Source organism: Ursus arctos, unplaced genomic scaffold, assembly GCF_023065955.2.
Source record: "Ursus arctos isolate Adak ecotype North America unplaced genomic scaffold, UrsArc2.0 scaffold_8, whole genome shotgun sequence".
In the NCBI taxonomy this organism is placed as follows: Eukaryota; Metazoa; Chordata; class Mammalia; order Carnivora; family Ursidae; genus Ursus; species Ursus arctos.
In genome coordinates, this window is record NW_026623100.1 from 40,042,767 (window position 1) to 40,067,562 (window position 24,796).

The window sequence follows — 24,796 nt, forward strand, 5'->3', positions numbered from 1 at the left end:
TCTTCATTTATAGATCACTTTTACCACATTCAGAAATACAAAGTGATGAGGGATAACTGATTTGGGAGCATTAAACATTATATTCTTTTTTAGTCTTTCATGCTAAAAAGCTTTCAAATTAATAGGCTATTTCTTACTTTAATAAGTCAAGTTTACTCAATAAAATTTCTAATTATTAGCAATATAACACACCTAAAAGTAGTTGCATTATTAACTTGAAGCAATTATTCAAAAATATCTGTCTGTTACTAATCTATAAATCATGAGATGAAAGATGTGCCGTTTTTTTTTTGAAAAAAAAAAAAAAAACCCCGTGTAATTATCATCGTTTCCTGTTTTTTCACTTCATATCATGAATTATAAGAAAGTTTATGATTTCCAGTCTAGTAACTCCTGTGAATTTTTCAAGTAAAGGATGAACCATCCTATTTTTGTTTTTCCCCCTCATCATTTAAACTCTTCTTTTCCATCTGAATCCACATTGACATTTTAGCATGCATAACTTTAGAAAAAAAATGTTATTCAGTAAAAATATATAGCATATCAACTTACTGACTGGTGGCTTTGGCCCACTTCTATTTCACTTTCTTTGCAAATTTTTATTAGCTCTAAAAGAACAGCCTTCTCAATTTCAAGAAAAGTTTGGTAACACATTTTGTAAAACCTCTTCATAAATATACATGGGCAGGTGCACCAGGCGAGAGGCTCTCTGCCCTCAGAAATCCAGGTGTGCATCACAACGATTTTAAATTTACAAGCTTATAATGAGATGAAAATTTTTATAGAAAATCAAACACTTTTTCTTCCCATGATTTCACTTTTCAGTATCTCAGAAACACACGTACAAGAACATATGTGCACGAGACCATAGGCATGATATGATGGCTACTGGAGATTCGGTCATAAGAGCAAAAAATAAAAGCCGTGAAGTGTCTAGCTATAGGAGCTTCTCACAAAATGGAATACTGCCCATAGTTAAGAATGACAAGTAAGAAAATCAATACATAGCAACCCACAGATATTTTCAAAATATATTGCTAAACGGAAAATGCATTTGAAGAATGTTCCATACAGTATATTTATATCATTTATATTTATATAAACATACTTCAGAGAACAAAGCTGTCATAGAGGTGTATGTGCTATGTGTGTGGAGCACGTGTATAGATGTATATATTAATATGTGTTACATATTTACTGTATATATAGTCCATTCAGTATGCCCTCTTTGGGACTACATTCATTTATTACTTGTGTAAATAAATTTGGATGCTCATATTTTACATTTAAAATGTAACATAGGGGAAACATAGTATAGTGGCAGTTAAACTGGATTTCAAAATAGCATGATGGGTAGCAACAGCAGGATGTATGAAATCAGAGGGAAACAAATGTGGACACTATCCATTCTCTCTTTTTTAAAAAGATTTTATTTATTTATTTGAGAGAGAGAGAAAGAGAGAGCATGAGAGAGGGGAGGGTCCCTGCTGAGCAGGGAGCCTGATGCAGGACTCAATTCTGGCACTCCAGGATCATGACCTGAGCCAAAGGCAGTTGTTTAACCAACTGAAGCACCCAGGCGCCCAACACTATGCATTCTCTTGGGACACTCACAGATTCCTGAGTTCACGCCAGCATGACCCTCACTTAGGACTTCCTCTCTGTCTCCTTTTGGCACACAGAATAGGGCAAAGATACAGCTGTTTCTCTCTTTTCCATTCATCTGAGTCTGCACGCATTAAACAGGCATGGAAAGCCTTCTGAGAGAATACAGTTCAACTCCAAATTATGGGAAAAGATATGATCTATTGTCAGGATGAAAAAACTGAGGAAAAGCACTACATTCAGAGAATAAACATGTTAAAAAGACAGAATTAATATAAGAAATGAAAACAAATGTCTCTGCAGACAGCTGGTAACATTTTTGGGGGAATTCCATATAAATGCTGTATTGAGATTAAATGTGGAAGGCACACAAGCCAAAGGGCAGGAAAGACTACAAAAATAAAACAAACCCCAATCTTGAGATTTAGAAAGATTTCCCTGAGATGGAAAGTGTGATCACAAAACTTAAAAAGTAGGTTAATAAGCAGAAAACGATAAAGAACAAAATGGCAAATTAGAAAATGAATTTAAAAAACCATCTCGTGGAAACAGATAAGACAAATAAACTCATGGAAACAGATAAGACGAGTAAAAACTTAATTCAAGCAGCAGAATTGCAGTAATAAGACAAAAAAACCCAAAAACAATTAGGAGAGTCAATATCACAAAATAGATATCCCAGAAGGAGAAAACACATCAACAAAAAAGAAATAATTAAAAGCACTAGAGATGAAACTTCTCCTTTGCCGAGTAAAGAGATTTACATCATCAGATTGAAAGTGTTTTGCTGAGACCTGGAAAATGACACATGTGATAAGACTGATCATGTTCAAGTGTATAAATCTAAGAGTAAAGAATTTCTAAACCCATGTAGGCAGGAAAACAGGGAAAAATGTTAATGCACATAGATGTAGATTTCAAAAAAATAACTCCATTATACTTCATAATTTGAATTTACTGTGATCTTTTAACCATTTTCCACTTGGAGATTTTCAAGGTGAATATGATACTAGGTCAATGGGTAAGACAGTCTGGGGTGGTGTTGAGAATGACTGACAGAGTAGATGGACCCCTGGAACCCTGTAGGGAGCCACGATAAGATAGGATAGGGCTGACAGACGTGAAGAAATTTGAAGAATTGTGATAAAATCAATATCTGGGGGTGTCGCTGGAGGCAAAGAAAAAGTATAATTTTGTACTGTGTGACAAAGTACTTGTTAAACATTTGCATCCATCTATTTGTGTAGATAAACTACTGATAACTACAGTTTTAATGCCTTTCATTTTTGATAAGATAAAAATAAGAAATAAAAAGAGAAACTCTTCAGTAAGATCAGAAGTTACTTCTCCTAAATGCATTTAGAAAAAATATGACCAGAGGACTTAATTCAAGCAGCAGGTTTTAATTCTCTTTATGCCCCCACCCGCCCCCAGCCCACATTTTTAGAGAAAAATCTTCACATGTAATAAGTATTATGTTAAATTACATCATTACTTTGAATGACAATTGCATATTTACGTTCCATTTTAGTCTTTTGATGCATTTAGCATCATGTATTTGACATATTTAGTGATGGTAAAAATCTTTTAATAGGAAATAAATCAGGACCTTCCACTGAAACTTATATACAGATTTTTTTTTGATGTGGAATGTGGGGCAAACAAAATTTTAGCCTTTGGTGTTTTTGAAATACCTTTTTTTTTTTTTTTTGGTAGTTGTTATTCTTCACGTAATAAGAGAATCATGTAGTTCATTGCCAATGTATATACTCACAAAATGTTGCTTTTATAAGAAAAATACTATATTTTAATTATATTTTATGATCCTTCATTTTAAAGTTCACATTCCAGCTTTCATTGCTTCAAATTTTGGAATTTGCGTTTCCAGATACAAACTTTCTTAAAAATAACATTAATATTTAGGAAAACTCTAACCAATGCCTTTTTTTTTCTCTTGGGCAAGTAGAGGTTAATGAAAATATTTATATTTCGAATAAACTCAGGAGGATAGAATCAGTATTGCTCTGCACACGCTAGCAGCTGGATATAAAATATTAAATATTAAAAGTTTCAAACATATAGAATTAATATACCTATGGAATTAAAATAATTTAGAGACTGTTTTAAGATTTAGTGCTTAAGAGGCGACAACCTAAGTGTCCATCAACTGTTGAATGGGATAATGAAATATAGCATATCCATACAAAGGAATATTGTCCAGCTTTAACAAAGAATGAAATTCTCATACATGCTGCAACGTGGATGGACCTTAAAGACATTATGCTAAGTGAAATAAGCCACACACAAAAGGACAAATATTGTATGATTCCATTTATATAAAGTACCTAGAATATGAAAACTTATTAAGGTAGAAAGTAGATTAGAGGTTACCAGGAGGGGGGGAAGAGAAAGTATGGAATTACTGTTTAATGCTTATCAGGGTTCTGTTGAATGGTAAAAAGGTTTTGGGGGTACACACTGGTGATGGTTGTACAACATTGTGGGTATAATTAATGTCACTGAGTTGTACACTTATAAATGATTAAAATGATTTGTTTTACATTTTAACACACACACACACACACAAGATTTTAGATAGTTACATGCAAACTATGCTTTCATATTTAGAATAACAACTAGAGGTAGGAGAGATACTATATTTATTGATGCAAATTTAGTGACTGTGTCTATGTCATAGATAGAGTCACTGCTGAACTAATCTAGGATGAAGTCATAACAGATCTGAACAAAATTCTGAGTTTATGTATTGTAGATCCATAGGCCATTATGACAGGAGCGAAATAAGTTTTGTTAAACAGATATTGGGGAAATTATTATGATCTAAGTACTATCACTTTTCACATTACATGTATTTTAAATAAAATAATAGTATTTCTGAGTATTACAAAATTTCAGCAGTTTGTAGAAGAAAACTTATTGTATTCATGACATTTTTAGGCATATAATAATCTTTTATTATTTTATTTGGTTAAAATTATTAGTCAGTCTTTCCTGGTTTCTTTCCTTTATATTTTACGCAGAAAATCATTTCCATCTGATGAATAAATTTTGAATTATATTTTATTTTTAATATTCTGGGACTTTTTACAATTAGTCTTGTTAGTATGTTATGTGAGTTATATAGTATACTTATTTTCCCCTTTCAAGTAACTATCCCAAAAACATTTATTGTGTGTTGTACATTTTACCACTAATACAAAATATCCTCATCCCATATTATAGGCTGTTAAGGTGTAAGGTTCACTTCTGATCTCATTATTCAGTGTCACTATTCTGAAACATTTTAGGACAACATCGTAATATATAAATTACTGAAAATTGAGCATATGCTTTACTATCTGGTGTGCAAGTACATTTAATTACCTTTATTTCAAAATTACTTTATGATTCTAAGCATTATTTTACAACTTTAAGTCATCTTGTCAACCTTCTTTCCCACCATCTTCCAAAATTGTTGAGATTTTAATTACAGTTGCATTTACTTATGTATTAAGTTGGGTAAATCCACTTTTCATTTTTTTTAGCTTCCCTTTCCTGTTGCTTGTTTGCATGGCTCTAATAACATGTTATATCACACTGCTACTTCTCGATCGTTGGTTTTAAATATCATCTGTTCATTTCCCATTGCACAGGAAAAGACCCTGTTCCATCTCACTACATCCAACCATCCTTCCCATTTCCATTCTCCTAATGTAGCTATGATTTGATAATACCCATAATTGTTATTTACATTCTTATGAGCATATAAATGCTACTCATAGTTGAGCTTTGTTGGATGGTTTATACCTGCACCACATTTCTAAAAATTAAAAATTTGCTTGATTTTCTATGTACTTACCATTAATTCAAATTCAAACCCTTAGAAAGTACCTAAATCTCCCCTAAAACAGTCAGACAGGTTAGGTGTGTTACCCATTTTATCTTCCTCAAACAATCTCCCTCCAGCCCTCTGACCTGCAATGGTCTGGCTCCTGTTGCCCCCTCTGCCAGCGCACGTCTGTAAGGCTGAGGGCAGTCTTAATCCTGGGGAATCTGGTTGCATTTCCCTTGTGCTAGATATTTTGTTTCTAGTATGGTTTTCTTTTTGCTAGTTGTTTCCTGATGTTGACGAAGTAAGTCCAACATTAGTTTCCTGAGGAAAAAAAAATAGTATATGGGAAGGGACTTTTTTAAACCCTTAAACACATGACAATGGCACTTGATTGATAGGTTGGCTGCATAGACTTAGTTGGGTAGAGACTTTGGGTTTTATATAATATTCCTTCAGATTTTTGAAGCTGCTTTTCTATTGTCTTACAGCTTCAAGTGTTTCTGTTAGGTCTGTAGCTGGTATGATAACTGATTCTTTTAAATTACACATTTCAGTTTTCATTCTGAAAACTGGCATTTCTATTTCCCCTGTTGTTTTAAAATTTAATAAATATGTTCAGCGGTGTAGGTCAATTTCCATATATTGTGCTGGGAACACTTAGGACTCTATATTTAAAATATACTGTATTTCATTTCCAGGAGAATTTTATACATTTATTTAATCTTTTCTCTTTTCTCTAATAACTTTTTCTAGAACTTGTCTTATTTGGATGTTGAACCTCTTGGACAGATGTTCTAACTTTTATATCTTTCTTCACCTTTAAAAAAAAAACCCACTTTATAGACATATGATTGACATGTAAAGACTACATATTTAATGCATATGACTTGGTGAGTTTGGAGATAGGTGGATATCCATGAAACTATTACGTCCATCAAAGTGGTAAAAGTACCCATTACCTTTTATCTTTCTTTGCCATCTTGTTCTATTTTTTTTTCTTTCTAGTAAATTCCATCCAACTTTTGCTTAAATTTCTGTCAGTTGTATTTCTAGGAGATTATTCTTGTTTGAATATTCCTTTTTTATAATACTCTCTTCTTTTTTTATAGTGAGATATAATTGGCATATATTAGTTTCAGGTATACAATGATGATTTGATATTTTGTATATATTGAGAAATGATCACCACAAAATGTCTAGTTAATGTCCGTCACCACACATTTTTTTTTCTTGTGAGGGGAACTTTTTAAGATCAGTTCCCTCAACAACTTTCAAATACATAATCTGCATTATTGACTACAGTCACCACGCTGTATATTATGCAATATCTTATTTTTGTTTCATAGTTGTTATGTCTTCTCTTACTTCTGAGAATACTAATAAAAGTATAGGGAGTTTTTTGGGTATTTTCTTAATCCTATGGAGTTATGTTTCCTCCCTCTTTCTTTCCTCTTCTTCTTTGATTGTTCTTTCATATGACATGCTTCTCTCAGACTCTGAACATTCCTGTTGTCTCCTTATATTTATGAAAACTGAACTCTAGACTGTGAAAGGCATCTTTCAGCTGTAAGCTGAAAATGATCTGGAAATGATCTGTAAGCTGGAATGATCTGGATAGGCTGTTCAGTAGGAGAACCTCTGATTCAGTGATTTTGGGTCTTTCTCCTAAGACTAGTCCTGTTTTGCAAAGAAGAATTCTCCAGCTCAGTCTAAGCCGTGAAACTCTGGCTGTCAGTCCTGTGTGAGCAAAGCGGTCAGAGCTTTCTAAGGGATCTTGCATCTGGTAACAATTTTTCATTTAATCCATTGATGCGCTGGAGCTGGCTCATATTGGCACATGAGGGTCACATCGTACAAGCTTAGGAATTTTGCAAGCCAGTTGTTAAACATGGCCATTTTTAAGAATTAAGCTACATAAACATACAATTAAACAAATTATATAAAAAGCAAAGGTAATAAAAACTAGAACCTCGCCTAATTGTTTTACTAGAGTTTTCTATTCTCTCTGCTCTTGAGGTTATTTTATCTGCATGGTGGAAACAGTGCATAATGTGTTCCTGTATATCTCTTCCCATTTCATGTTCAGTGTTGTCATGTTGGTAGCTTTAAATAATCCATAGAAGGAGTATTTACACCATAGAAATCAGCAAACTCTATAAATCAGGACTTACTTTACTGTTTTATTGTCTAGACTTAATAAATTGAAGCAGAAAATGTTAATAAGGCACATTAAACTGAAAATTTAGATTTGTAGCTGATACATTGTCAACAGCACAGAAAGTGAAGAAATATTCTTGGAGTACTTGAAAACTGTTGTCTAATTCAGCAAAGAAACCACTTATGTCATTGACAAATGAGTGAAGTGCCTTTGGTTATCTTCATAATTTCACCTTGTCTTATTCTTTAAGTCAACAAAAATAACTAGTTGGGACTCTTCTTATCCATCAATTGCTACGATAAATTGACTATAAATAAACAAGTTTGGCAAAAAAAAAAATTAAAGAAAGAAAAGACGAAAGCCTTCTGTCAGAATCAATTGGCACTATGAAATTTATAGTATATGTAGTATATATATTTATTTATATATTTAATTGTGATTAAAAAAAGACTTCATTTTTAAAGAGCAATTTTAGGTTCACAAAAATATTGAGAGGAAGGTACAGAGATTTCCTATAACCTCCTAACCTCATATATGCATAGCTTCCCTTATTATCAACACTACTCACCTGAATTCTTTCCAAAGATGAACCTAAATTGACACATCATAATCACCCAAAGTCCATCATTTATTTTAGGATTCGCTTTTCCTGCTGTGCATTCTACAGTTTTGCACAAATTTGTAATTACGTATATCCACCATTATAATATCATGCAGAATATTTTCACTGCCCTAAAAATCCTCTGTGCTCTGTGTATTTATTTCCCCAAACCTTCCCCCCTGTGGCAACCACTGAAATATTTACTGTGTTCCCTGTTTTCCCTTTTCCAGAAGGTCATCTGGTATGAAGCCTTTTCAGATGGGCTTCTTTCAGTTAGTAATGTGCATTTAAGGTTCCTCCATGTCTTTTCATGGCTTGATAGCTCCTTTCTTTTTAGTGGTAAATAATATTCCATCATCTGGATGTGCCACTGTGTTTTTATGCATTCAGCTACTGAAGGATATCTTGGTTGCTTTGACGTTTTGGCAATTATGAATCAAGCTGCTATAAACATCCTTGTGCAGGGTTTTTTTTTTTTTTTTATTTTTTTAGTGTGTGTGGGCATAAGTTTTCAACTCTTTTGGCTAAATACCAGGGAGCACAAATGCTGGCTGGTATGATACCAGAATGTTTAGTTTTATAAGAAATTGCTAAACTGTCATCCAAAGTGGCTGTACCATTCTTCATTCTCACTGGCAGTGAATGAGAATTCCTGTTTCTCCACATCCTCGCCTATTATGATTTTTAAACTATTTACTGCACATCCATCATATCAGTAAATTAGAAATAAATGTATTTGTCTCACAGAGCCGGTTGTAAACACGTACCAGTCACCCCTGACTTAATATTAGTTTCGTATAGTATCCCCATTCTGAATTGTTTCTGTTGTCCATCGGTTCAAAAGCCATCTCTTCAGCCACGTACAGTAAATAAATCTTTTGTCTTCACCAGAGTATGGGTGTAACAGTCTTCACACAGTTCGCAGTAGGACATGTTAAATGGCATTATGAAATTTAAGCTCTCCTCTTTATTTTAGCTAATTTTAAGTTTTGGATTTCTCTACTACTATTTTAGAATTTACTTGGATGAGCTAGATTATATGTCACTTTTTTTTATCTGCTTTCCAACTTGCAAAATTTTGTTACTATTATCTTTTCTTTTGTTCTCCCCTCCTTTGAATATGTTTAATTTAAAATAATTTTCTGTCCTGATATTTCAGCTGGATTTCAGGAAGTAGTGAAATTAGATGCTTGTGCTCATTGTAGCATCTTAGCCAAAGGTCCGTAATACATTGTTTATTCATTGACTTGTGAGTTCATCTTTATTATATACCAAGCCAATTTATATGGACTAGTTTCTAAACTTCCTGCACCATTACCTCAGTTTTATTTACTTTGGCTTTGTAATATGTCTTAATATATGACAAAAGGAATGTCCTCTATTTTTCAAATTGATTCAGCTCCTCATGAAATTTTTTGAAGTAATATTTAGAAGTAGTTTTTAAAAAAATTTCCCTTAAAAATTTGCTGTGATTTTAATTGGAGTTCATTTATTTATAAACAAGGACAATTAGTGTGTTTATATTATTTAAGGGTACCTTCATTAACTTGGTATATATGTCCATTTTCTTCAGGTCTTTAAAAATTTCATTAGAGTTTTACAGACATATATAGTTTACATGGATGATTCGAGATACTATGTATTTTTGGGTACTAATATTAAAAGAATCTTACTTTCTATGATACTTTGTAATTTGGTTATCATCAGGTTAGAAGAACACAACTGAGTTTATATATTAGCTTGCATATGACCTTTTATATGACCTTTTTATATGAACCCCTCTGCTGGGTTTGCATTTTAGTTACAATAATGCCTATTAATTTTCTTGGGTTCTTTATGTTAATGACATATATCATTGTATCAGTTTAAAACTTTAAAGGGGCGCCTGGGTGGCTCAGTCGATTAACCATCTGCCTTGGGCTCACATCATGATCTCAGGGTCGTGGGATCCAGCCCACATCAGGCTCCCTGCTGGGAGCCCATTTCTCCATCTCTCTCTGCCCATCCCCCTGCTTGTGCTCTCTCTCTCAAATAAATAAAATCTTTAAAAAAAAAACTTCAAAGATATTCTATTTTTAACATATTTTAAGAATTTGTCATGAATTTTCAATCATACATAAATTTTTAGGTATATCTATTTTAATTGATTCTAATGTTTTCCCCACTTGTGCTTCTAATTTTATACCACCACACACTCCATTGAAGTTCATTTTTATGCAATTTTTATGTGTGCTTTTAAAAATCATTTTAAGAATGGTACAGGATTGTAAATATTGCATTTCAGGGCTTTCTTATTGTTGTTTGGCTCAATATCAAATTGGTAGATCATAAATTTTTCACTCAGAATTCTATAAGCTGAGTGCTCTTTTGTCTTTTGACTTTTATTTTACAGAAGAACAATTTATGACCAACTTGCTTTTTAGTTCTTCATAAGTAATTGAATTTTAAAAAAAATGTATCATGAACTATTTCATAACACAAGTAATCTGAGAGCACACACACAGAATTGCCTGATGAACAATGTAACATACAATTTAATTTAAGAAAAGAAAGATTATTTTTTTTTAAGATTTATTTATTTACTTTAGAGTGAGACAGAGAGAGAGAAAGAGAGAGCACACAAGCAGGAGGGGCAGAGGGAGAGGGAGAGTGAATCTTAAGCAGACTCCATGCAGAGCGGGGAGCCTGACCCAAGGATTGAGCTCAGGACCCTGAGATCACAACCTGATCGAAACCAAGAGTAGGACATTTAACCAACTGCACCACCCAGACGTCCCTAGAAAAGAAATATTCTTAAAATGTTGACTCCTTGTTTATTTTCCCTCGATTATGATTCTCTGCCTTACTCCCAGAATAAGTAGTAACTACTCACCTGTATTTTACATTTATTTTTTTCTGTTTTAGGTTTTAGTTTTATAAAATATGTATGTGTTGCAGGATGTTCACAGCAGCCCTGGTCCCCTCCACTTCGCTCATGCCTTCCTGAATCCCCATCCTTAGATAATCCCCGTCTATACTTTCTATACTGACTCTCGTCTTACCCATGTGAGTTATTTCGCCAGTGACCATACAAGTCTACTTGATGACAGCCACACATGGCTTAAGTACTCCCATCACTCAAATGCATCAAAATATTTCCTTTAGTTTCTTCCCATGTTTGAGAATTATACTTTTCACATTTAAGGCTTTAAGTACTCTAGAACTATGTTTTCTAAGTGTTGTAAGGTGGAGATAAAATGTCATATTTTTTCTGTAAGGATAACTTTTCACATTGGAACGTCACTTATTATACATTCATCTTTACCCCAAGGAGCTGTCGTGACATTTCTTTCCTATGTAGTCTCCCTGTATTTTCTTTATTCCTTTCATAATTCTAGTTAGCTACCTCCTTGCCAATAAAATATTGTGTTCATCATTATCGCTTTATAATAAGTGTTGGTCTGTGGTAAGGCAAATCCCCTCAATCTTGATCTTCTTCTCAGTTGTCTTGCTTTCCATACAAATTTTAGAATCAGAATGTGAAGTTCCAATGAAAACCTTAACAGGGGTTTCATCAAGAATATGTTGACTATGCAGAGTAATTGTGACTAGTCTTTAAACTTTTGAGTCACTAAGCATGAATTCAACATCTCTTTCTGTTTGTTTAGGTCTTCATTAATATTCTTCAGTACAGTTTTATAAGTTTCTCCAAAAAAGTCATGTTTTGTTATCTATTACAAGTACTTTTACACTTACGAGTACTTTTATTAATGCTTTAAACGGTATATTTAAAAAACTGCATCATATAGCCATCTGTTGCTTATGTTATGGACATGCTACTGATTTTTGTACGTTTTATATCCACAATCTTGTTAAACTCGTTTGTTACTTCTAATAATCTGTACCTTTTTGGTTGCTCTATGTAGATAATGTTCCCTGTAAATACGGTTTGATTCTTTTTTTCATGTTTCTTAGACCTTTTATTTCTTTTTCTTATCCCCCTATGCTGAACTACACTTCTTAAGAAGATACAACGTTGAAAAAAACTGATGAGAACAGGCATTCTCCTATTTTTCCTGATTCAAAGGGAATGCTGTAACTATTTCACCATTTTGTATGCTGTTTGCTGTAGTTTTTTTTTAAGATGCACATTATCAAGTTATCAAATATTCTATTCCACTTAATAAGGATTAAAAAAAATTAACCTATGTCTTGCATTTTATTGAAAACTATGCTGCACCTGTGGAGATGAGCATTTATGTTACTTTGCACTTAATATGCTTATGTGGTAAATTACAATATTAGATTTTATAATGTTAAACCACCCTTGAATTCCTGGGATAAACCCAAATCAGTCATGAAGTATTATTTTTTTTCATACATTGCTGGGTTTGGTTCTGTAATACTTTTCTTGAGATTTTACATCCAAATTAATTCTTGAGATTAACCCAGGGATTCCATTCCCTTAATAGAAATTCTGTTTGTTTGTTTGCTTGCTTGCTTGTTTGTAAGATTGGAATGATTTATTCTTTGAATAGTTGATATAAGTCATCTATAAGACCACTGGGCCTGTTATTTGTAGAATGGGTATTGAATTTTATTTACTGGTTAGATTTTCGAGTGGTTGTAGGGTTATTTAAAACTTCTATTTCTCCTTAAGCAAGTATGATAATTATTTTTTTAGGGAAATGGACATTTTCTCTAATTTTCCCAAATTTGGCATAACATTTTTCTTTATATTCTCTTTAACCTTCTTAACTGTGATTTATCAATGTTTTTGCCCCTTCACATTTCTAATACTGTTGATTTGTGCCTCCCCCCTCTCTTTTACTGGCTTGTTTTACCCAGATATTTGCCAGTTATATTAATCTTTTTAAAAACACACTTTTGCCATTGTTAATTCTCTCTACTTTTCCATGTTCTTATAATATTCTTTTCTGCTCTTTTACTTTATTGGATTTATTTGTTCTTTTCTAACTTCATATATCAGTCATTAACTCATTAATTTTTAGACTTTGTTTTGATATGTGCATTGAGGTATATAAATTCCCCTCCAAGTACTGCTTTAGCTGCAAAAAACAAATTATCATTCAGTTCTAAACATTTTCTGTTTCCTTCACCATTTATTTCTTAACCCATGAGTTATTAAGAAGTTGGTTAATAAATATGTGTGTGCTTGTTTTTATATGTGTATTTATTTCCAAATGTATGTTTTCTTTTGAACTTATCTTTTTGTCTTTATTTTTAAATTAATTACATTATGATTAGAGAATAGATATGATGATACTAATTCTTTTAAAATTGTTCGTTCTTTATGACATGGTACATAGTCAGTTTTCCTTGCATTCTACATACACTTGAGAAGAATATATATTTTCTAAATTCTGATTCTTCATTAGGTCAATTAGTAATTATGAATTCCAAATCTAGTACAGTTTTATGGATATTTTGCCCAAACTCCTATTTATCATGAGAGGGTTGTTAAAATGGTGGCTTGTCAAATTCCTTGTGGTTGTGTTAATACTGTTTCATATCTTTCGAGAAGCTATGCTGTTAGGTACATACAGTCTTAGGAGTGCTAGTTACCATGCAGCCAGTATAGTCTTGTGATTCACAGGATCCAATAAAATGCCACTTACCTTTAATTGTTACTGATGAGGAAGAATGTAGGAAGATTTCAAAATAGACTGAACCAGTATATAGCAAACTTGAATCCAATTAAGTAGGACAGCTGATTGAATGAGTCTGACATGAAAATTAACTTGTGACTCAAATCCTAAAATGTGGGCTAGGGGATCACTGCCAGGTGTTCGTTCTGGAGTTACAGCTACACGTATAACTAGGGCTCAGTGTATTTTATCAGTATCATGCACAAAAATCTGGTTGGTTACTCAGCAGGCATTTCAGGTAATTAAAACACTTTTTCAAGCTGAAAAAGCAAAACCAAAAATGCGTGAAAAGTGATTCCAAACAGTCTGAGGTGAGATAATTGTTTCCTACGAGAATTAGTATCTTTTTTTCCAGAGAAGATTTGGAATTATTTATAATTGTTCTGTAATATTTCTGCCTATGGTCAGGAAGCCACTTTTTAAAATTTTGTTTAAGAATTAGATCTATTAGAGTAATAGGTTAACCTTGTAATTACAGTTGCCAACTGCTTGATTAGGTCATTGATTTAGATGTCTGATTTCAAAATAAGATATTACTATTTCACATACATTGTTAGAATGCTTAAGAGATTTTAAGAATAACCATATTAAAAATGTAATTTATTATATTTGTAAAATGTGTTAATGTATTCAGTTAAGTTTGTCACATAGATAGTTGAATTAAAGAGGAAATTGAAAACATTAAATTTATGAACACAGGTTAAGATTCAAAGTGTTTAAACTAACTTTATAAATTGGAACAAATATTAGGTAATGCTCTCTAGTTTTCCCTACAGCCAGTTTTCCTCTCATTCCAGACACAAAGCATGCTTGTACTTTGGAACTTTCTAGGGGCTGGTGGGTCCATGTGATTATTTCCAGCTAAAGGGTGTCATTTCCAGATTGAGGCTTTTAAGGGCCATATGAGGGACTCTAGTGCTCTCTGCCTTGTTGCTCCGTACCCAAAAGCTTCTTGCTAAGATGGTGGCATCAAAAATGGAGACCCTGCAGCCCGGGTCTTGGAGTGACTTGTGTGGTACATACGCCCTTCGATGATTTGACTTATGATGTGAAGAGGAAATGATCCTTTGTTTAAGCCAGTGAGATACTGTTTTTCTTTGTTTTTATAGCATAATCTATCCCATCTTGACTGATAAAGCTATTGCTCTTTGGGGGGGGCGCGGGGGGGCTAAAGATGTGATTTTTCCTCAGTGGTTAGGAGACAGGTGGCAAGAAAATGTAATGGGGGCTGGAAAAGTTAGTAACGTTATTCTGTGAAAAAACAGTTTCTAAAACTTTCAACTATGGTAGTTTGAGAGGCAAATTGTGTTCTTATTACATGTGTGTCTGTAGAGGAAGAGGTTGTGGAACAGTAGTAGGTGCTGGTGAGTCTTGGTGATGCTTGGTAATATGTTACAAGAAAGATATGGCACAGTTAGGGAACTGACAGTTTCACAAGCAAAGGTGAGATGGAACAAAGATGTTCTAGAAAGTTGAAAACTTTGGATATTGTAAAATGCCAATTGACTGTATATCTGTTAAAGAGTAAGAGCTGGGATTGATGAAGTCTTTGAGTGATAAAGACTGATTAAAATTCAGAATTGGGATAAAGACAAAATGAAGATTATTTCTGTATGAATAGTTCTGAGTACCCTGGTGGATCCCTGAGGCCCTTTTGGAGGGGGGTCTGCAAAGTAAAAGCCTTTTTCATAATAAAAGGAAGACATTATTTGCCTTTTTCACTTTCACTGCTTCACAGGTGCACAGGGTACAGAAAGTACATTGAAATGATTTCAGATTCCACATTGCAAATACCCTTTAAGAAATTATCAGTTGTTAAGTGTCAAAGGATAGCCACAGTTATCTAGAAAGACTATTACAATCATTTTTTATTTCCCAGCTACCCATATGTGTGAAGCTGAGTTTTCTTCACAGTCCTCAAGACCAAAACAACACAGGACAGCAGGCTTGATACTGAATCAGATATGATAATCTAAGTGGAATATGGCAAATTTTTACTGTTCTCCAAAATCCCAGCTCCTCTTCTACCTCAGCAATAGGTAGCAGAATAAATTACATTTTTCGGACCTCGTCTCAGTATTTATGGACAGTGAGATATGAGAAGAAGTAGTGTGTAACTTTTGTGAGTTGTCTTTAAATGGAGGGGCTACTTCTTACCCCTTTTCTTTTGCCTATTAGCTAGAATATTGATGTAATCGTTGGTGTTCCTGCAGCTACTGTGTGCCATACCTTAGAGACTGTTGACCTTAAGGTTATTTACTTGAGAGAATAAAATCTTGTGAATTTACCAATATTAATTTTTTTTCTCTAGCATACAGCTACAACTAATCATAGCTAAAATAATAAACTTCCCCAGAAACATTACTTACATCATTTTGTTCATAAAACATTTTTATAATAAAAAATTAAAATACACCTATATATACTACTAGGATTTCCAGGAAATACTCCAAATCACTATAAAACAGTTAAGATTAGTTTCTGCTGCTACTTAACTTGGGACAGAATACAGAGGCTAGTCTTTGCGAAGAATAGTCCTGTTTCAAATCAATTGCCTACCTTCTGTTTTTCTACTTGGGGCTTACACGTGAAACAATGCTGTTTCTTCTGTCCACAGTATTTTAATATGCGTGGCGTGATTTGTCTATGCTGTAGTCTCATGAGCCACTTGACGTGATTCTGTTTTATAGGCTTTGAAAATAACTTAGCATATCTTTCAGGTAGTTCTTAAGATACTTGGAAAGAAAGTTTTTGCCTGTAGTATATATCATTTCCATATTAAGTCTGCCTGTCTCTAACATATCTTTAAAATCAGATGACAGTCCATTTAGCAATTTTTACTTGATGTGACAATAGACAAAAATAAACTTTATCATGTGCGTATATAAAGTCGGAAAGAATATCAACATGTTAATAACAGTTTTGCCTGGGAATTTAGATTATGGGTGTGTGTATGTGTGTGTGTGTGTGTGTGTGTGTATGTTTAATTCATTCCACAGTAAATATACATTATTTATGTAAGAAAAAAATTAAATTAGCAAATTCAATGACACTAAATTGTTAAGAATGAATGCTTTCTTTAAACTACATGCAAAAAAATCCAATTACAATAAAACTGTCATCTTCTATTTTACCAGCTAAAAAGCTCTAGAATCTGACAGTTTTTAAGATGCCTCTAGGAAAAAGTTCTCAATCAATCCCAACCTAAACTAAATCTAATTTGAATAGAGCCAAGCTGGGATTTAGGAGTGAATTTGCTAGATGTGTGCTACTTAATTCTTTGGATGATATTTTTGATGAAAAATTATGTTCTTCCTCTTTCTGACAGGGCTGACAGGCAGACAGCAGTGGTTTACGTGTGTAAGTTATTGTAATTTTAGAATATAATAGAATGTTGATGTTGGCAGGAAATTTAAACATTATCCAATACATGAAAATTAATACAAACACAAATTCATGAGGGTCCTATATATATATAGATAGATAGATTTTATCTTAGAAAAAATTGAGTAAACTGTATGTTAAAAGCAGAAGCTAGAAAAAAATATAAACAAATATTGAAGTTTAGTTAATGGTGTGCATTAAGAAGTATTTAAGGGTCAATTGTACCGATGTCTGAAACACACTTTGAAATGCATTTAGTAAATAATATGCACTGATGGATAAGTAGCCATGTACACATGTGATAAATCATATAGAATGATACACTAATTATAGAATCTAGGGGAGGGTATGTGGGAACTCACTGTAAAGTTATATTAATTTTTCTGTAAGTTTGAAAATTTTCATAATAAGATGCTGAAAAAACTAGAAGGTAGAATATAGACACCCTTAAATATTTAATATATGTTTGTTGACTGACAAGAAGAGTCTGGAATGGAGATACACACCACAATTTTATTCACATTGAAATACTTTGGGTATGCACTCAATTTTGTCTTTGATCATGAGATATAAATTTATATATTTAAACTTGTTTTTAATATTTACTGAATTCTTACTCTGTAATTTACTTTGGTTATTTAATTCTCAAAAGAAGAAATAAGTACTAAGATTATTATATTTTTACAGGCAGACAATATAAAGCTTTTGGAGGCTAAGTACCTTACCCAAGGTCATGTAACCAGTGAGCAGAATTGAGAATTTAACCCAAGCAGTCTGGATTCAAGTCTGCATAGTTAACCACAGCACTATGGTTCTTTTGCTACAGTACACATTAAATGTGTGTTTGACTTGTGCTTTAATATTGACAAGGCCAAATATAGCCTTGTCTCCTTTTGGCTGAACCTGCTGACAAGGCCAAAGATTTCGATTTTACCCTTACCTAACTTCCCATTCTTTGTCTCATGAGTGAGTAGCTAAGATTAAAACTGATTTTTCCCTGAAACTCGCTAGACATAGAGATAAACATTTTCTGTTCAGCTAACTGGCTGAAACTTTTCCTGAATACGAAACAGTCTTAACTCTGAATCACTCCACCTCCAACTGGTCTACTCCCCTGCATAAAAATCTAAGGCAAAATCACCCTGTCAGATACTCTGATCTTTGGATCTACGGTTCTCTGTTACAATAGCCTGAATAAAATCAATCTCCTACTTGTTTAGTTTTCGTCTTTGATAATATCCAAATGATTTTTTTCTATGAATATATATATAGTGGAAAGAGGGGTAGTTGAGTTTGGTGATATAATTAATAAACTCAGTTCTGCAGCTAACTAGGTATATTGCCTAGAGAAGATGGCAAAACCAATTAATGACATTCTTTAAAAAAAATCTAGACAATGATAGTTTGCTTGTTCAAGTTCTCAGATAATTCCATGAAAGCTTTTTCTATAAGGATTTCACTATACCTCCATATTCAATGAATTTTATTATTTTTTTGTTTTTTTGCATGTGTGTCTGCTTTTTTAGGTTCATAAATAGTATCAGTAAACCCTGTTCAGAGAACTGTTACAGAGAAAACACCTGATTTTGTTATTGGGGGAGAAAGTAGCTATTGTTTCTTTATCGTCTCTTTAAAATAAAGATATCCTGGGGCGCCTGGGTGGCACAGCGGTTAAGCGTCTGCCTTCAGCTCAGGGCGTGATCCCGGCGTTATGGGATTGAGCCCCACATCAGGCTCCTCCGCTAGGAGCCTGCTTCTTCCTCTCCCACTCCCCCTGCTTGTGTTCCCTCTCTCGGTGGCTGTCTCTATCTCTGTCAAATAAATAAATAAAATCTTTAAAATAAAATAAAATAAAATAAAGATATCCTTAATAACTATTCCAGAATAGTTAATAAAATGTGTACAATATAAATATACCTTAATGTAAATGCATTGTCTTCAATTGTGGGCTCAAAGTATGTTATATCTAACGTTTCTTAAATTAACAATATTTCAGAAATATCTTACCTTTGTTTTTATTTTTATTATGAAATATTAAATAAATACAGTAGTACAGAGAATAGAATGACAACTCTTTTACTTATCACTCACATTTAACAAATGCTAACCTTTTGTTACATTCACTTCATAATTTTAGGACAACAGATACTCCAGGAAACTCTCTTCTCCACTTCATGCCCCCCTCTTACTTCTCAGTCAACAGAGATAGGAACTCCCCTACATTGGAGTGGAACTTTCTGATTGGTGGTTTTATATTTTTACAACATTGCATATCCTTCCCATCCATGGGTTTATATATTTGCTACTTAAGTCAAGCTTTCTTTGTACTCCTTTTACCACCTTGTAACATAGAAACTATATATTACAGTTCTACTATTTTAGAAGTTAATATGCACAGTTTTACTTAACTTAATCCAAAGTTAACCAATATTTTCCTTCTGCACACAGAACAGAGAAAGTTTTATTCTTATTGCCTACCCCAGTATTCCATGTGATTGGTGTCTAATATTTTAGTTTCAACTTGTGTATTTACCTTCTTCAACTTAGTAAATATTGTTTTTAAATTAATATTTCCTTAGGTTGCACAAAAATTACTTTTTTCACCTTTCTTCCTCTGTCCCGTACTTGGTCTCCGAGTCCTATCTCCTTCTTATTAAAGTATTTTTGTATTTCTTTCATCCTGAGTGGCAAACTCAGACTTTGTTTGAAAATTACTTTTTAATTTTTCCTTCAGGTTCTTTCAAACCGCCTGGGCTGCTAGTGACTATTTCCTTAGCACTTTAGAAATGTTATGCCATATTACTTAGTCCTTTGGGATATTTAAGAGAAGTGTGACTTCAGTCTAGTGATTCCTCATTTGTGGGAAATCTGACCTTCTCTATAATTGTTTTGCAGATGTTCACTTTGATTTTGATATTCAAAAATTTTGTATGATACATCAGAGTGCTTTAATGAGATGAGGTCTTGTGTCTTTTACCAATTCTAGAAACTTTTGGCATTATCTTTTTAAATTTGCTTCTTGTGAACTTTATGTTGTCTTCTGAAAATACTATCAAGCGTATGTTAAAAATTTGTTTTTAGTCTCTATAGCACACTTACTTTCATACTTCCAATCTCTTCGTTTCTTCTCACTGCATCCTGGTAATTTCTTCAGATTTATTTTCCAGAACACTCTATTATACTAATTGTGTCTAATGTATGGTTCAAATTATTCACTGAGCATTTAAGATTAATGACAGTGTTTTTCATTTCTGGAAGGTTATTTGTCTGTTTTTAAATTTGTCTGCTCTTGTTTCACAATGACCCATTACTTTATGTAATATATGTGTGATGTTGAAGGAGAACAGAATTTACCACCTGAAAATATATCTCTTTGGCATAAGGATTATTTTAGGCTGATTATTTTTTTCTATATATATAATTTTTATTATGTTCAGTTATAGGCTGATTGTTTGAAAACAAATATAGAAACAAAAAACAGCAGATGAGAACCACTGAAAACTAAGTAAAAGTTACCCTTTTGTTAGAGACATTTGGCAATTTCCATTTACCAGGAAAAGGAGGATGACCAAATCTCTAGAAACTCATCCATGGAGAAGGCAAAGATTTAAATTTGCATAACAACCATACCCTTGTTTAGTGTGCTTTGTCTGATAACCTCCCATAATTGGTCCCCTACTCCCCTGCAACATCTTCTTTTGTCTTTAGGTGGATATGGTATTTAAGGTGGTGGCTTGGGCCAAGCTGGGAAGTTACTCAGTTTTCCTGGGTCTCTCCCATGTATACAGGAGGTAAACATGTTTTTAAACTTGTTTGTTTTTCTCTTGTTGATCTGTCTTTTATTAAAGGTGGGTCTCAGTCAAGAATCTAAGAGGGTAGAGGGAGAATTATTTTTCCTCCCCCACAGTTTTTAATTGATAAAAATTTTTATATGAGCCTTTATAGAAAACACTTATAAAATATTTTTCTGTCATGTTTTACAAAAATTCCCTCAGTTTTCTCTTTATCCTTCATCAATTCATGGTATTTTATGCTGCAAAATAATGTTATTTTCACATAATTAACTATATCATTGCATTTGTTTTATTTTGTTTATATATTTAGAAAGATTGTCTTTATCTGGAAATTATATAAATATTTACCTAGGTTTAGAGTATTTATTGCTTCTGTTTCTGTAAACTATTAAACCTTCAATTAATTTAAAATTATTCTTACTGTATTACTTAATGGAGGAATATGGTGTTAATTTCCCATGGTAGCTGGTTGTCTTATGCAATTTTTTAAATAATCCAACATTTTTCGTATTTGTTTGAATTTTATATTTTGTCTTTCTCAAATGATAGATCCTTTCTGAACTGTATATTCTGTAACATTTTCTGCCATTTATCGTAGCTTTATTCTCTTTAAGAAAATTTTAACTGTGTCACTCTCAATGTTCTTAGTGTAAGTTTCACCTAGCTATTTTTTTTTCAAAATTGTTTTTCCATTAAATTGCTAACCCAAAATAGAATTTGATAGGAGCCACCAATATGACTGTTCTGAAAAATTCTCATTAAAATATGCCTGAAGTAACAGAAAGAGGCAAAATCTCACAGCAACATGGGGAATAAAGACCGACAGCCCGATGCCAGAATCTGGGAGGAATTGTCACTAATTATAAGGTAGATGGAACAGTAATAAGGAAATATCTTTAAAGGTTCAGCATATGATATTCTCTGACTTTGAGTCAAGAAATAGACACCTTCCAAAAAGAAGTAGGAGGCTTGATGGAATTGATGATATGAATATTAAAATTTTACCTCCATGATCCCGAGCTTATACCACTCAGGTTTTAGGTGGTTACAAGGCTGTGCTTTCCGTTCCAATTCTCATCCCCACCTTCATTTAGTTAGAGGTTTATAATATTGGAAAATAATGTGTCCTCATGTGTGTGTGCATGCGTGTATGTGTGTACACATTTTGGGGGTGGTGAGAAGGCCTGAAAATGGTATCTTTTGGGGAAGTACTGTCCACATGAATAAAGTGTTATTTATGTGGGTAGTGAGAAAGAACCATCCTGCTCTAGGGCATGATAGGAAAGTAATTTTTCCTATGCAAGTATTTTTTGCAATTGCTCTGTAATGGAGTTTGGGGAATAATGAAGTTAAGAGCTCTAATCCATCATTTAAAAAATGGAATAATTCAATGTACTGAAGTCTAAAAACTAAGCCTTTTATAAACAGACCATGTTGATAAACTAGAAAAATCAGTAATTGGACATTTTCACACTGGATTATCTATGATATTATTGCATTTAGCAGCATAAGATATTTTTCATTCCTAAATGTAATGCAAAAGAAGGTAGTAAGAAAGAGCAAATAGTCTAACTTATCCAAATAAATACAACCACTGTTAACAGTCACCATAGTCAATCTTTTTATTTTTAATATTGTCTACTTAAAATGCATGTAGGCAAGTGCATATTTAGAAAGGGAGGGAAATATTGCAATACCTGGTCTTTTACCAGAACAGAACAGCCCTGAAAAGCCAAGAATTGTCCAGGTGGAAGGGTGCTTTTAAAATTCAGAGCTCCTTTCTCCCACCCCTTGGTAAAAAAGCATAAACATAGACAACAATTTGGGAAGCCTGAGGCTTAAAGGAATTCCAAGAGTTTCACAGGTACCAGGACTTAATGGAGGTGTCATGGGCACATGGGTGGTTCTCGCATCAGCTGGTAAAATAGCATCTATCCTTCACTGGATGCCATTTGGTTTTCCCTAACGAGGGAGACATAAGAATTGTAGGTGTGTCCACCTGCCCAGAACCATCACAGAACTATGGAATGGCCATAGTGAAGACTCCCCTAGTGGTTGTAAATAGCATACAATTAGCTCACTAGGCTTTAGCCTCGTTATTAGCAAAGTCCTTCCTCTAGGATTATTTATTGCAGGAAAAGTCTACATCTTTTTTGTTTCCTTGGTGGAGCAATGGGAGAAAGAAAACCAACTCACTGGAGCATGAGGATTTTGGACAGCCTTTTTCATGTCAACTTTTGGAGCATCATGTCTTTTGTCAACATCAGTCACACATTAGGGCATCTAGCTCTTTGTCCTTGGTGAAGAGGATGAAACAGTCCTACAGAAACACCTTCTCCAAGCAAATCTTTTTTTGGAGACAGGCAAGGACAAGCTACAAAAACCCTCAAAGGTTGTGGAGGGATACCAGTGGGTTTGGCAGTAGAGATGACTTTGCAAAGGATGTGCACATAGGTTCACCTGACGTGCTCTTGCTCTAGGTTACTGCTGACACACATCATCAGGACTTAGTCCCTCTTCGGTGTCTGGAGATTGGGCTGAACTCTTGGCCAGGAGTTTGGGATCACTGTAGCCTCATCTCATGGGTTGATTTCCAGACGTAGCTGTCCATGTAGAGCTTTCAGAATGTAGGCATCGCCTCGGTTCTTTTCAGGGCAGAATGGATACATTCCAGGAAGACAGTTTGGAGATAGGCAGGATGCACTGCCTTGTGGACATCAGAACACTACAAAAGGCTTATTGAGTCTTTCAGTTTCTGATTTTCCAGGCATCTTCTGCTGACAAGAAGTTTAGGAGAGGCCTAGGCTGCTCAGACTCTGTGCCAGTTATTAAGATATTTTCTTCCAGCTTCCAATCCATTTTTTTTATACTCATATTTGTGATGGTGAGACAGGTTTTCTGCAACCCAGTGTCTGCGTTTCCAGTTATTTCCTGTTCCAATAGCGGGCAGTAGGGGGAGACTGGAAAGCCAAGGAAGAGTCAGCTTCTGGTCCCTCTGAGATCATCTAGCAACACTTGTTCAGCCCTGCAGCAGCGGTTCATTCCTGTACTGCCAGTGATTCCAGTTTGCAGTTCCTTTATCAACTTGCAGAACCAACTTCAGAGATACCATCACCCACTAAGAAGCACTCCCTTCTCAGAGGTCTGGGTTCCAGATTCATGGGAACTCTTCTTCAAGCTTCTGAGTTTTAATATTTCTAACCTCTTTCCTTTGTTCCACCATTTCTGGGGATGGAAGCTGCATCTTATAGTTATTATGTGGAATTCTCATTGTTACAGAGTTCAATGGCTTTTGTCTCCTGATTGCCCACTGACTGATACAGATCCTGTGGCATGGATTCGGGAAGCGCACTTTCCTACCACTTGCAGGATAATGTAGAGCAGAGTGTGGTATGCCATCTTTTCATGGGCTACACAGGCTCAGAGGGCTTGGCAAGCACCGTAAGGAAGGATCACTTGGGCTTATAGGGGCCTTCATGAGCATGTTCAGCGGAGTAGGGAGCCCAAGGAAGCTCCCAAGTTTGGAGGAAGGTGCTGTATCTCAATAAGGGTGGCCCAACGAGGCCCTTAGCTCCTTGGCACTTTGGTGCCCCTTAGGCCATTGCCATTGTGTTCAAGTGCCCCCTGCTTTCAGAATAGGACTGGTAAGACTTGTTCAGATGGGCAGAGGCAGAGCCACAGGTGGGTTGGGAAATTCCTCCTCCAACTGGCTCTAGTTCTTGAACTGTTAATGGGGGCCCAGCTGGGAAGACAGAGATTGGAAAGTGAGGTTTA